Source organism: Ursus maritimus, unplaced genomic scaffold, assembly GCF_017311325.1.
Source record: "Ursus maritimus isolate PB19 unplaced genomic scaffold, ASM1731132v1 scaffold_1, whole genome shotgun sequence".
NCBI lineage: Eukaryota > Metazoa > Chordata > Mammalia > Carnivora > Ursidae > Ursus > Ursus maritimus.
The window spans coordinates 55543445-55553060 of NW_024423343.1; the positions used below are offsets into that span (position 1 = coordinate 55543445).

General features: G+C 42.1%; 1 pseudogene; it reads right to left on the reverse strand.

Moving 5' to 3' along the window:
* Nucleotides 1-2358: 2358 nt before the first annotated feature.
* LOC103659902 lies at nucleotides 2359-2696 on the reverse strand (annotated as a pseudogene).
* Nucleotides 2697-9616: the final 6920 nt, after the last annotated feature.

The window sequence follows — 9616 nt, forward strand, 5'->3', positions numbered from 1 at the left end:
GCCAGATAGTGCCATCCACAACGACATAATTGCTTTTTAGCAAGGTAAGTATGGATTTGTCTAAGTGGAATGTGGGTGATTCATGGGGGAGTATTTATTACTCTAGAAATGGCTTTATGCTAATGTGGAAGAAGTGACGGTCTTGGTGCTCCAGATCCCTCCAGACCCAAACCCCACTTACAGCTCTCTTATTTGTTTGCTGCTGTTTGGAGTCCCAGGTTTAGAGACTTCTTCCTTTGTTTAAATGCTTTTCCTACCACATGCAGGATATTCTCATAAGCCACGGAAATCTAGCTATGCTAGCAAGCTCACACAGCTCTCCTGAGGGTAAGTTTGGTGAGACATGGAGGGAAGGGGGAAAGGAGGAGAGCAGGGGAGTGGAGCTAGGAGCACATGGAGAAATATAGCAGAAATATAGCAGAGGGGACTCGTGACTCAGTTACTCCAAAAGATAATGTAATATCAGGGTCAAATTGGAGAAATGTGGAGTTCTGATTATTTTTCAGATGATGACTCTAAATCTTCAGCTTATTAAATACTTTAAAACCACAAAGATTTACCATAATAATTTTGAGGGGCCATTAAAGGACTTCTTAGTTGCAAACAGCAGAATCCAGTCCTGGTTAATATAAGCAGAAAAGGAGTTCATTAAAGGATATTCAGCAGAACATAGAATCTCCAGGAGGGCTTATGAACCAGGCACGGAGCTCTGTCTGTTTCAGGAATGGTGACCAAAATCATACAGCAGAAGTGGTCTAGTGGAGACCCTTCTGCTTCTGCTTTGGCCACAGATACTACACCAGGCACTGCCAACATCACTGATTTTGATGCTTAATGATTCCACCAGAACTGCCAAATTGCCTCTGAAAACTGCATCTACCTTCACCAGAATGGATTCTAGAAAATGCCGCCGCTGCCTTCTTCTTTCCCTTCTTCCTCTTCCTCCTCCGCTCCTCCCCCTCCCATTCCCTTTCCTCTCCTTCTCCTTCGCCTCTTCCTCCTCCTCCTTCTTCTTCTCCTTCTTCTTCTGAAAATGCCTCCTTCTTGGCTTCCACGGTAAAGTGTAGCGGTGGTGCATGCAGTGGGTGAGGCCAGATATTCCCCAGTGCCAGGGACTGGAAAGGTGAATATCTGGCACCTTGGAGGGTAGGTAGACTCTGACCAAGACTCATAAAGGGCAGGCGAGCCCCCAAATGTGAGGGCCAGGGGCTTTGAAAGGAGCAAGGAAGCCAAACAGAATGACAAAGATCCCCCCCCCCGCCCCCGCCACACAAAGAGTACTTTCGCACATGCTTATGATGCTGCCTGAGTTACTAAGGACAAAGGGAACTTTAAGCATGCTCCCGACGATGCTGCTAAATATTTGAAAAGTAGAGCCCTTAGGTTCTTCCACATCCACTAGTTAAAGGCCTGTGCTCTTATGTCAAAATAAGGAAAAGAAATTGCTCGGTTTTAGAATAAGGTTTATGCTTTAGCTTTGGACTTACGATTTTTCCCCTCTGTCTTTGTCTTTCTTACAGTGCCGTTTTTGCCATATTCTTCAAACCCCTAATTAGAAATAATGCAAATAAATCTTTGAAAAAATATGTAGCAAATAGTTCTAAGAATATGTCTTCTTATATTTCTAAAAATGAAGTCATAGTTATGTCAATAAATTTTGACTCGGTTGCAGAGTGGCTCAGTCAGAAGGGGCATGTCATGTGACCACGATGACAGGTATTCATTCATAATTTGATGACTTCTCCACCTAGAATCTGGCAGCCTGACAGCCCAGCACCTGCTCAAGCCCAGCAGTGAGCAAGGAGTCCCTCAGCAGTAAATGAAGGGATGTGGGTATAAAGAGATGTTTTATCATTCAATATATTTTTTGGTCTCATTGTCCAAGTATGTAAAATTTAGCCTAAGCCTTCAGGCCGACCATAAAAGAGACCTGAGGACCTCATCATTCTGCACAAACCTCAAGGAGTTGCCTGGAGAAACAATTTATTTTCTGCAACTATGCAGAGGTATAAAAATGAATGGGTTGTAAAGAACATTAACAATTTAGTGTTACAGTATCTCTAAAATTTTCAATGCACATACCCACTTTGGGGGAATTTATGCTACAAAAGTGAAAGCATCAGTATATAAGGATACATTCACTAAAGATGTGTTTATTTCAGTATTGTTCGTAGTGGGGGAAAAGCCCTTGAATGTCTATTAGTAGAGAAATAGTTGAATAAATTCTGGCACATTTTTCCTGTTAATTGTGATATGTATGCTTAAAAGAACGATTTAGATCTGTTTGTATTGACCTGGAAAGATGTCCATGCATATTGTTTTGTTTTTGAACATAACCTCAAGATTTTATTGTCTTCATTATATAACAAAATATGAAGCCGAGAACTGGATCACTTGGCCCTTTCTCTCCTTATCTCCTCCCAGTTCAGTCTGCTTGCGTCTCTTAATAGCAGCATTCTCTTGGATCTGCAGTCGGGCTCAACACATTCAAGCCTCGACACAATCTTCGTGGTTTCAGCCTTTTTCCGTAAAATCGGCTTAGTCTGCCCACCGTGGCCACTCTGCTTCCTGTCATAACACCACTTTCCCTGGGCATAAAGAGAATTTTTGCCTTTCTTGTGCTGTGTCACTTTGTGAGATTGGTGCTTGCCACACTTCTTGCCGAAAGTCAGGCGGGCTTGAGAAACGTTCACCATGTTTGCGAGAGTGCTATCGGCACAGAAAGAAAGCACTATCTCGTTCTCTTAGAAAAGCCATTGCCAAATGAGTAGGAGTACAAACCCATCTTCATGCAAATACCTTTGTGTTGTATGTTTATATTTGCTAGGTGAGCACTGAAACGTGTGTGAAAGAATATAAGCCAAACCGTCGCTTTTGCTAGGGGTTAGGGTTTCAAGGTTATTTAATGTGTTACAACAAGCATATATTAGTTTTGTAATTAAGACACAATACAGAGAGGAAAACTTAATTTGATGAGGATTCAATGCAACAGTATTTGTAAAATGCTTAGTGTAATCCCTGATATCTAGTAAGCCTCCAAGAAATGCTGGATGTTATTGTTTGATTTTTTTCCCTCCCGGTTTGATAGAGCAAACAGCAGCCTGGCTCTTGCCATCGTCCACACTATCGTTACTGCATCTGTGTTCCAGATGGCTTGTAGTCTCGGAGTCCGCCATGCACTCTGTCTGTCACCCTTCGGCCTCTGCGTGTACAATTCCCTGAGAACCTCGAATTCCCACTCCTTCCCCTGGTTAGTTGCTTTGCATTTCTCAGGTCTCAATTTAAGTGCTTTTGTGACCTGCAAGTGAAGGCAAGCAACCTGTCCTTTCTGGGCTGTGTGTCCCATGCCACCCTCGCTGGAATAGTTTGTCCATCTGTGGGGCTGTGTCCGTCCATCTTTGCATTCTCAGGGCCATGGAATGGGTCCTCAGGAAACACAGACAGAGTAGCTGAGTGGAGACGACTACCTGGCTGTATGATGGAACCAGAAGAGAGAGAGGCAGATGGGTTTTCTCAGGACAAGCTTGGGAAGCGGGACAGATACCATGTCGCTGCATTTCTTTTCTAACTGCTCCCATTACCTCAATGTAGTGTTTTCATTTCTCAGGTTTTTGCAAATTGGAAAAGGACGAAGGTGCTGCTGCTTTTTAAATGATTAATTTGTTCAGATTATCATATAATGTCCCTCCAATTTAGAAGTTATTACCTTGCCAGAGCAGTTAATAACTACTCTTTATTACCTCTCCACATCTGTACAAAAACCTCAAATTAACCAGTGTCAGATAAAAGCAACGGAGAAAACACATTGCAGACTAAAAATTCTGAGAAGGGCTTTGCAGATGGTGGTTGCAGCTACAACATAAAAAAGTTGTGTGGCCCTTACTGGCAGAGGAATCATTTCTTGGCCTTGTTTAAAATACAATTCTCAAAAAAGGTAAAATTAGGACTCTACCACAGCTATAAAATAAATACATGTTAAAGATTTTCCTCAACTCATGAATCAAGGAGGGATCACGGACGTTATAACTGATTTAAAAGAGAATCCAGAGAAGAGATACTTTAGGGATGGTCCACATTAAAGTGAATAAGAATGTGGGAGCTAAAATGAAGCCATAGTTATGGCAATAAATATTGACTCAGTTGTAGAGTGGCTCAGTCAGAAGGGGCGTGTCTGGTGCCATGGCTAGCTTTAGCAACAGAGCCTCTCAAAGTGAGATTATACTTGAATGTACTGCAAGTTCTTTGGAAGATTGATTTGACACCCTGGGTGGTGGTATAAAGCTGGGGAGAAAATGGTATCACAAGGGCCCCCATACCTACTGGAAAGACCTTATTTCCTCATAAAACAATAGATAAAATGATGGGAAAGGGCTTTCCCTAGTTCACCAAAGGAAACGCAAACATGTGAGACATGGAGGGAGATTCGATGGTGAGACATTCCAGTCAGCAGCAAGAGCAAAGTAAGTGCCCCATGGGGCTGGGGCAGCCGTAGATGAGAGTCATTCAGTAGCAAGCCCCATATGGGGCAGTAGAGCAGATGGTATCGAACTGGTGAGCAGAGTGATGATGGAGGAATGATCAATCAGCAGAGGGAAGGCAGAGCACAGACAAGTTACAGAAATTATAGGAAACGATCTCCATGTTGGGAAAAATTTGAGTTCTTAATCCTTTCGGGGGTAGGTAGGTTAACCATCTAGTGCACTGAGAGATGAGCTGTTATAATGTCACTCAAACAAGTGTAGGGTTGCCAGATCTGGAGGGGGGGAAGGGCAAAAAGGATAAACAGGATTATTAGTTAAATTTTTATGTTCAGATTAACATTGTTTTTAGGACAAGTATGTCCTGTGCAACATTTGGAGCATACTTATACTAAAATTTATTTTTGCTGTTTCTCTGAAATTTACCTTTAACTGGACATTCTGTATTTTGTCTGACAATCCTAAACTGGTGGAAGAATAGGACACTTTTGGATTATAGCTGTACGAACTGTTATGTTTTTCATCAGGCCTACTCTCTGATCTATATGCCACATGTAGCATGTGGCATCCTGATAGGATTATCCTATCTACCCTTGTCCAAGGTCATGCTCTTTCTCTTATATCCAACCCATTAGCAAGGACTGTGGATTTGGCCTGTGCAATACCCTCAAATGCGTGCCATTGTCCTCACCACCGTCTCTTGAGCTTCGGGTCAAGCTCTCACCTTCCCTGGCCTAGAGATTTGCCAATTTCCTCAGTTACTCTTCCAGTTTTCATCTTCTCCCATCCCTCCTCCATGGTGTCAACAAATTGTATTTCTGGATTAAATTTTCCCCAGCTTACTTAGAGTAGGAGATGATTCACACCCTCCAGCAGGGCCCTTCACAATCCGATCTTACTCTACTTCCCTGGCCATAATTGCCGCCACCCTCACTGCCCGACCTGCCTTCTGCTCCAGACACAACCATTATTCACAACCCTGAGCCTCTGCTCATGCTGTCTGGTGTGCCTGCGATGCTTTCTTCTTCTCCATCACACCACTGGCTCCTGCTTCAAAAGCCTACTTAAATATTACCTTCTCTCTAAAGCCTTCCTATGATCCCAAGCTCTCCTCCCCTCATCCACTCAGCCTTCTTCTCCTTGTGCTTCCATTATACCATGATGTTATTAAAGCATTTGTCAAATCCTATTGTCAGTAATCGTATATATCTGTCTTACTCACTAGACTGTGAGCTTCTCAAGGACAGGGATTATGTCTTACTCATTGTTTTAAATATACAGAACCTAGCATAGTGCGTGATACAGAGTATGTATACCTTATCAGGATAAGTATGTATACCTTATCAGGATAAGTATGTATTTATAAGTCTTAGGTCTCCATCAGTGAAGGAAATTGTCATGGAACTCTTGAAGATGAGGCTGCAAGAACTGGAGGTACGAGAAAGCTAGCTGGGTAAAGATGGAATACATACAGATGCCTGTTTTTCTGGTTCATTGGATTGCACACAAATGATCATGCTCACACATATTTTAGCATGAGCATATGCATGTTTATTGAGCATTAAGCACATAGGTACAGATGTCTAGCACAGAATGAAGACAGCAGGGAATAAATGCTCCTGGAACTGGAAGTTACTAGATGTGTGTCTTCATCACAGGCTTGAGAATACTTCAAGTCTAGGAAGTTGGGAGTTAGGGAAAGAGCCTGACTTGCTGTCCTTTACATCCCTTCCAAGTGTGTAAGACACAGATGAAACTTATCACTGTAACAAGATATACCTGATCACCTTCAACATCACATACTTTTCAGCTCTTCCAGAATACTTCTGAGTACATCCAACTCTCATACTTGTGAACCGTTTCCCCTGTAGAGTTCATTGTCTGGCCGTGTCCTATGTATGAACCCTTAGCTAAGCCCCCAACAGTATCTGAGAAGTCAAGAAAAGAGAAACTCCGTGCAAGCATTATAGTATTAAGGGCTTTTGCTTATTTTATTTCTTCCCTAGGGACTGTAACTCGTGACTTTCTCATAGGAGAATTAAAAATTGTGTATCATGGGTTACAGGCAAAAGGAAGAGAGAGAATGCAGTTTTTAAAACGTCGTCCCAGGAGCACCTGCACCAGAACCCTTTGGTATGCTTGCAGTTCCCTGAGCCCAATCTTCATTTACCAAATCAGAATTTGTTGGAAAGGGGTTCAGAAAACTGCATTTTAAATAAACTCCATACCATTTTATATACTATATAAATCGAGAGCTGGTAGGACATACACACGCAACAGAGCTGACTCCACTCACAGGCAGCGGAGACGCTCCTCTACACCATGAGATGGGTGACAAAAGCTCACTTTCAAAGGGCCAAGCTCTTCAGACCATCACTACAGCCACATTCTGGGTAATTGCTCTCATGACTTTGCAACTGTCCAAACTATCACCAGTGGTCAGTGAGGTTCAAAGCTGCTGCTTGCTGGCTGCTATGCGAATCATTTGAGTTGGCAAGAGAAGCCAGGTGACTCTACGCTGAGTTAAGGATAGATATTTCCAAGAGGACAGGCCTCTAGGATAATACCTAGGATATTGGATAACAAAGCAAAGGGTATATTTCTGAATAGGGGATTAAGTGCACTATGATATTCCTGGAGGCTTTTAGACACTCTGCTGGAAACCAAATAAAACTCAAATTTTCATACTTGAATACAGCGGTACCCTTATTCACGGTTTTACTTTCCGTGATTTTGGTTCCTCACCGCCAGCGGTGGTCTGGAAGCAGATGATCTCCTGATGTATCGTCAGGTCAGTAGTTGCCCAACGCTATGCTACAATGCCTGTGTCATTCACCTCACTTCATCTTATCACGTGGGCATTTTATCATCTCCCATCAGCACAAGATGGGTGCGTACAGTACAATTATTTTGAGAGAGCGAGAAAGATCACATTCACATGACTTTTATTACAGTATGTTTTTTACAATTGTTCTGTTTTATTATTAGTTATTGTTAATTTCTCACTCTGCCTAATTTGCAAATTAAATTTTATCATAATTATGTATGCATTAGAAAAAGAGTCTCTAAAGGGTTTGGTACTATCCATGGTTTTAGGGATCCACTGGGGGTCTTGGAACATATTCCCCTATAGATAAGGGGGAACACTGTATTCAATTTGAAAATTTTATTACTATGGTATAAATAATTAAGCTCTTACTAATCACCCTTGTATTTCAGATGTAGAAATGTTGGCATTTGATACATGATGTAAAGAAATGTAGGATGTGGTACAAAATTGTTACCTTCTCCTTGAGCTTCAGGCTACAACTTGTATCTATAGCTTTTGTCATTGTTTATATGACTCTAAAATAGAAAATATGGTTACAAGATCATGCTTCTTCAGTTTCTTCCTGCTTACCTAAACCTCTGTGCCTCTCTTTCCCAGCTGGCTCCAGCAGCCTGCGTGGGCACGGAACTCACTGGGAGCACCTGGTCCCTCTGCTCTTCTGTGAACCTTTCTCTTACTTCTCAATTCCTCTCTAATGGATAACTCTAATTCACCTTGAAATATTTCTCAGCCACAGCCCTGGAGCTCTCAAAGCATTTTGCACACTTTTTGTCTTAAGAGGCTTAAACTTTCCCTTTCCTTTGTGAATAAACAGCTGCAGTACTTATACTGGAAAAGTATCCCAAGTCTGGGGGAGGCTCAGCTAGATTATGATTTTGGTAGGGCCACATAATTATAGCAGTGACTCCTGTGGCTTTGACACTATTTCTTTTAATACTTTCAACATGGTTGCTGTTATTACCATTGTACCAGTATATTCAGGCTTAGGAAGGTTAATTGACTTACCTGAGGCCACACAGCCTGAGAATGGTGAACTCAGGATTTGATTTCCAGGTCAGCATGGCTCCAGCTCCCAAGTTCTCTCCATCAGCCAGGAGTTTGGTGGAAATGACTGGCAAACAGTGTCTATAAATGTGTAAATAGTAAATTTGTCACAGCTAAGTTTCTTTTGCTCTTTAGTGGCCTGGGTTCAACTGAATCAGGGCAGATCTTGTAGCTATTTCAGGTTTAGTTTTAGTGTGTATGGATGAAATAGAAGCATCCAGGGTGCTAGCAAACGGGAGCAGTGAGGAATCCAGAGGAAGGTCTAAGACAAAGGAAGTAGCAGAGGAACTAACAGGCAGGTGCTGTATATGAGCAGAAGCAAAGATTTATGCTGTGACCATGCACAGTTCCAGCTGATTTAGTACGAATCTACCTTAGAGTTATTTGCTAATATCTGTGAAAAATGAAAAAACTGAATTTTTTGCATTGATGTTCAATTTTACCTACAAGGGACCAAATGATGTAATTCAGTGGTTTTCAAACAACAGCAAGAAAAATCTGTAGAGTTTTTGTCTTTCTACTAATTCTAGCCAGCTTGATGGCCTTGGGGAGGTCTGCACTTCAGCCCCTTACTCTGAAAGATGGTGGAGATGATGATGATGACACGTGATCTTCCAACCTCAGATAGATAGGGCTGTTAAGAACTAGGAAACCAGAGATCCTATATAAATATCTAGTGGTGTTATTTTGCAGTCATTCATGGCAGTACTGTCAATCTTCGAATGTTTTATTTCTTTTGGAAAAGTTTATATCTTGTAAGTGCTTTCTGATACTCAAGAATTTTGTACCATGTACCCAGCTTTCCTAATGGGTCAGGATATTCCCATTTTTCTCATTTTTCTGTAAGCCATTGTGACTTCAGATCCTATTTGGTAAGAGCATAGGGGGTCCCCGAGACCACCTCTAGGTTTGGTAACTCGCTAGGAGCACTCACACACACTGACAGGACTCAACACTTGATTATAGTGAAAAGGCACAAAGCAAAATCAGCAAAATCAGGGAAAAGGTACATGGGGCAAAGCCTAGAGGAAGTTAGGCACAAGCTTCCAAGCATCCTCTCCCTGTGGAGTCACACAGTCTACGCGTAACTCCTCCAAAATCAAATGATAACATCACATGTGAAATGTCACCTATCAGGGAAGCTTCATAGAGACTTATTGCCCCAGGTTCTTACTGGGGCTGGTCACATAGACTCCCTCTGCCTGGCATGTTATCAGGAGTCCAAGGCTGCTATGTTTATTCTTTCTGCTCAGTAAGCGTCAAT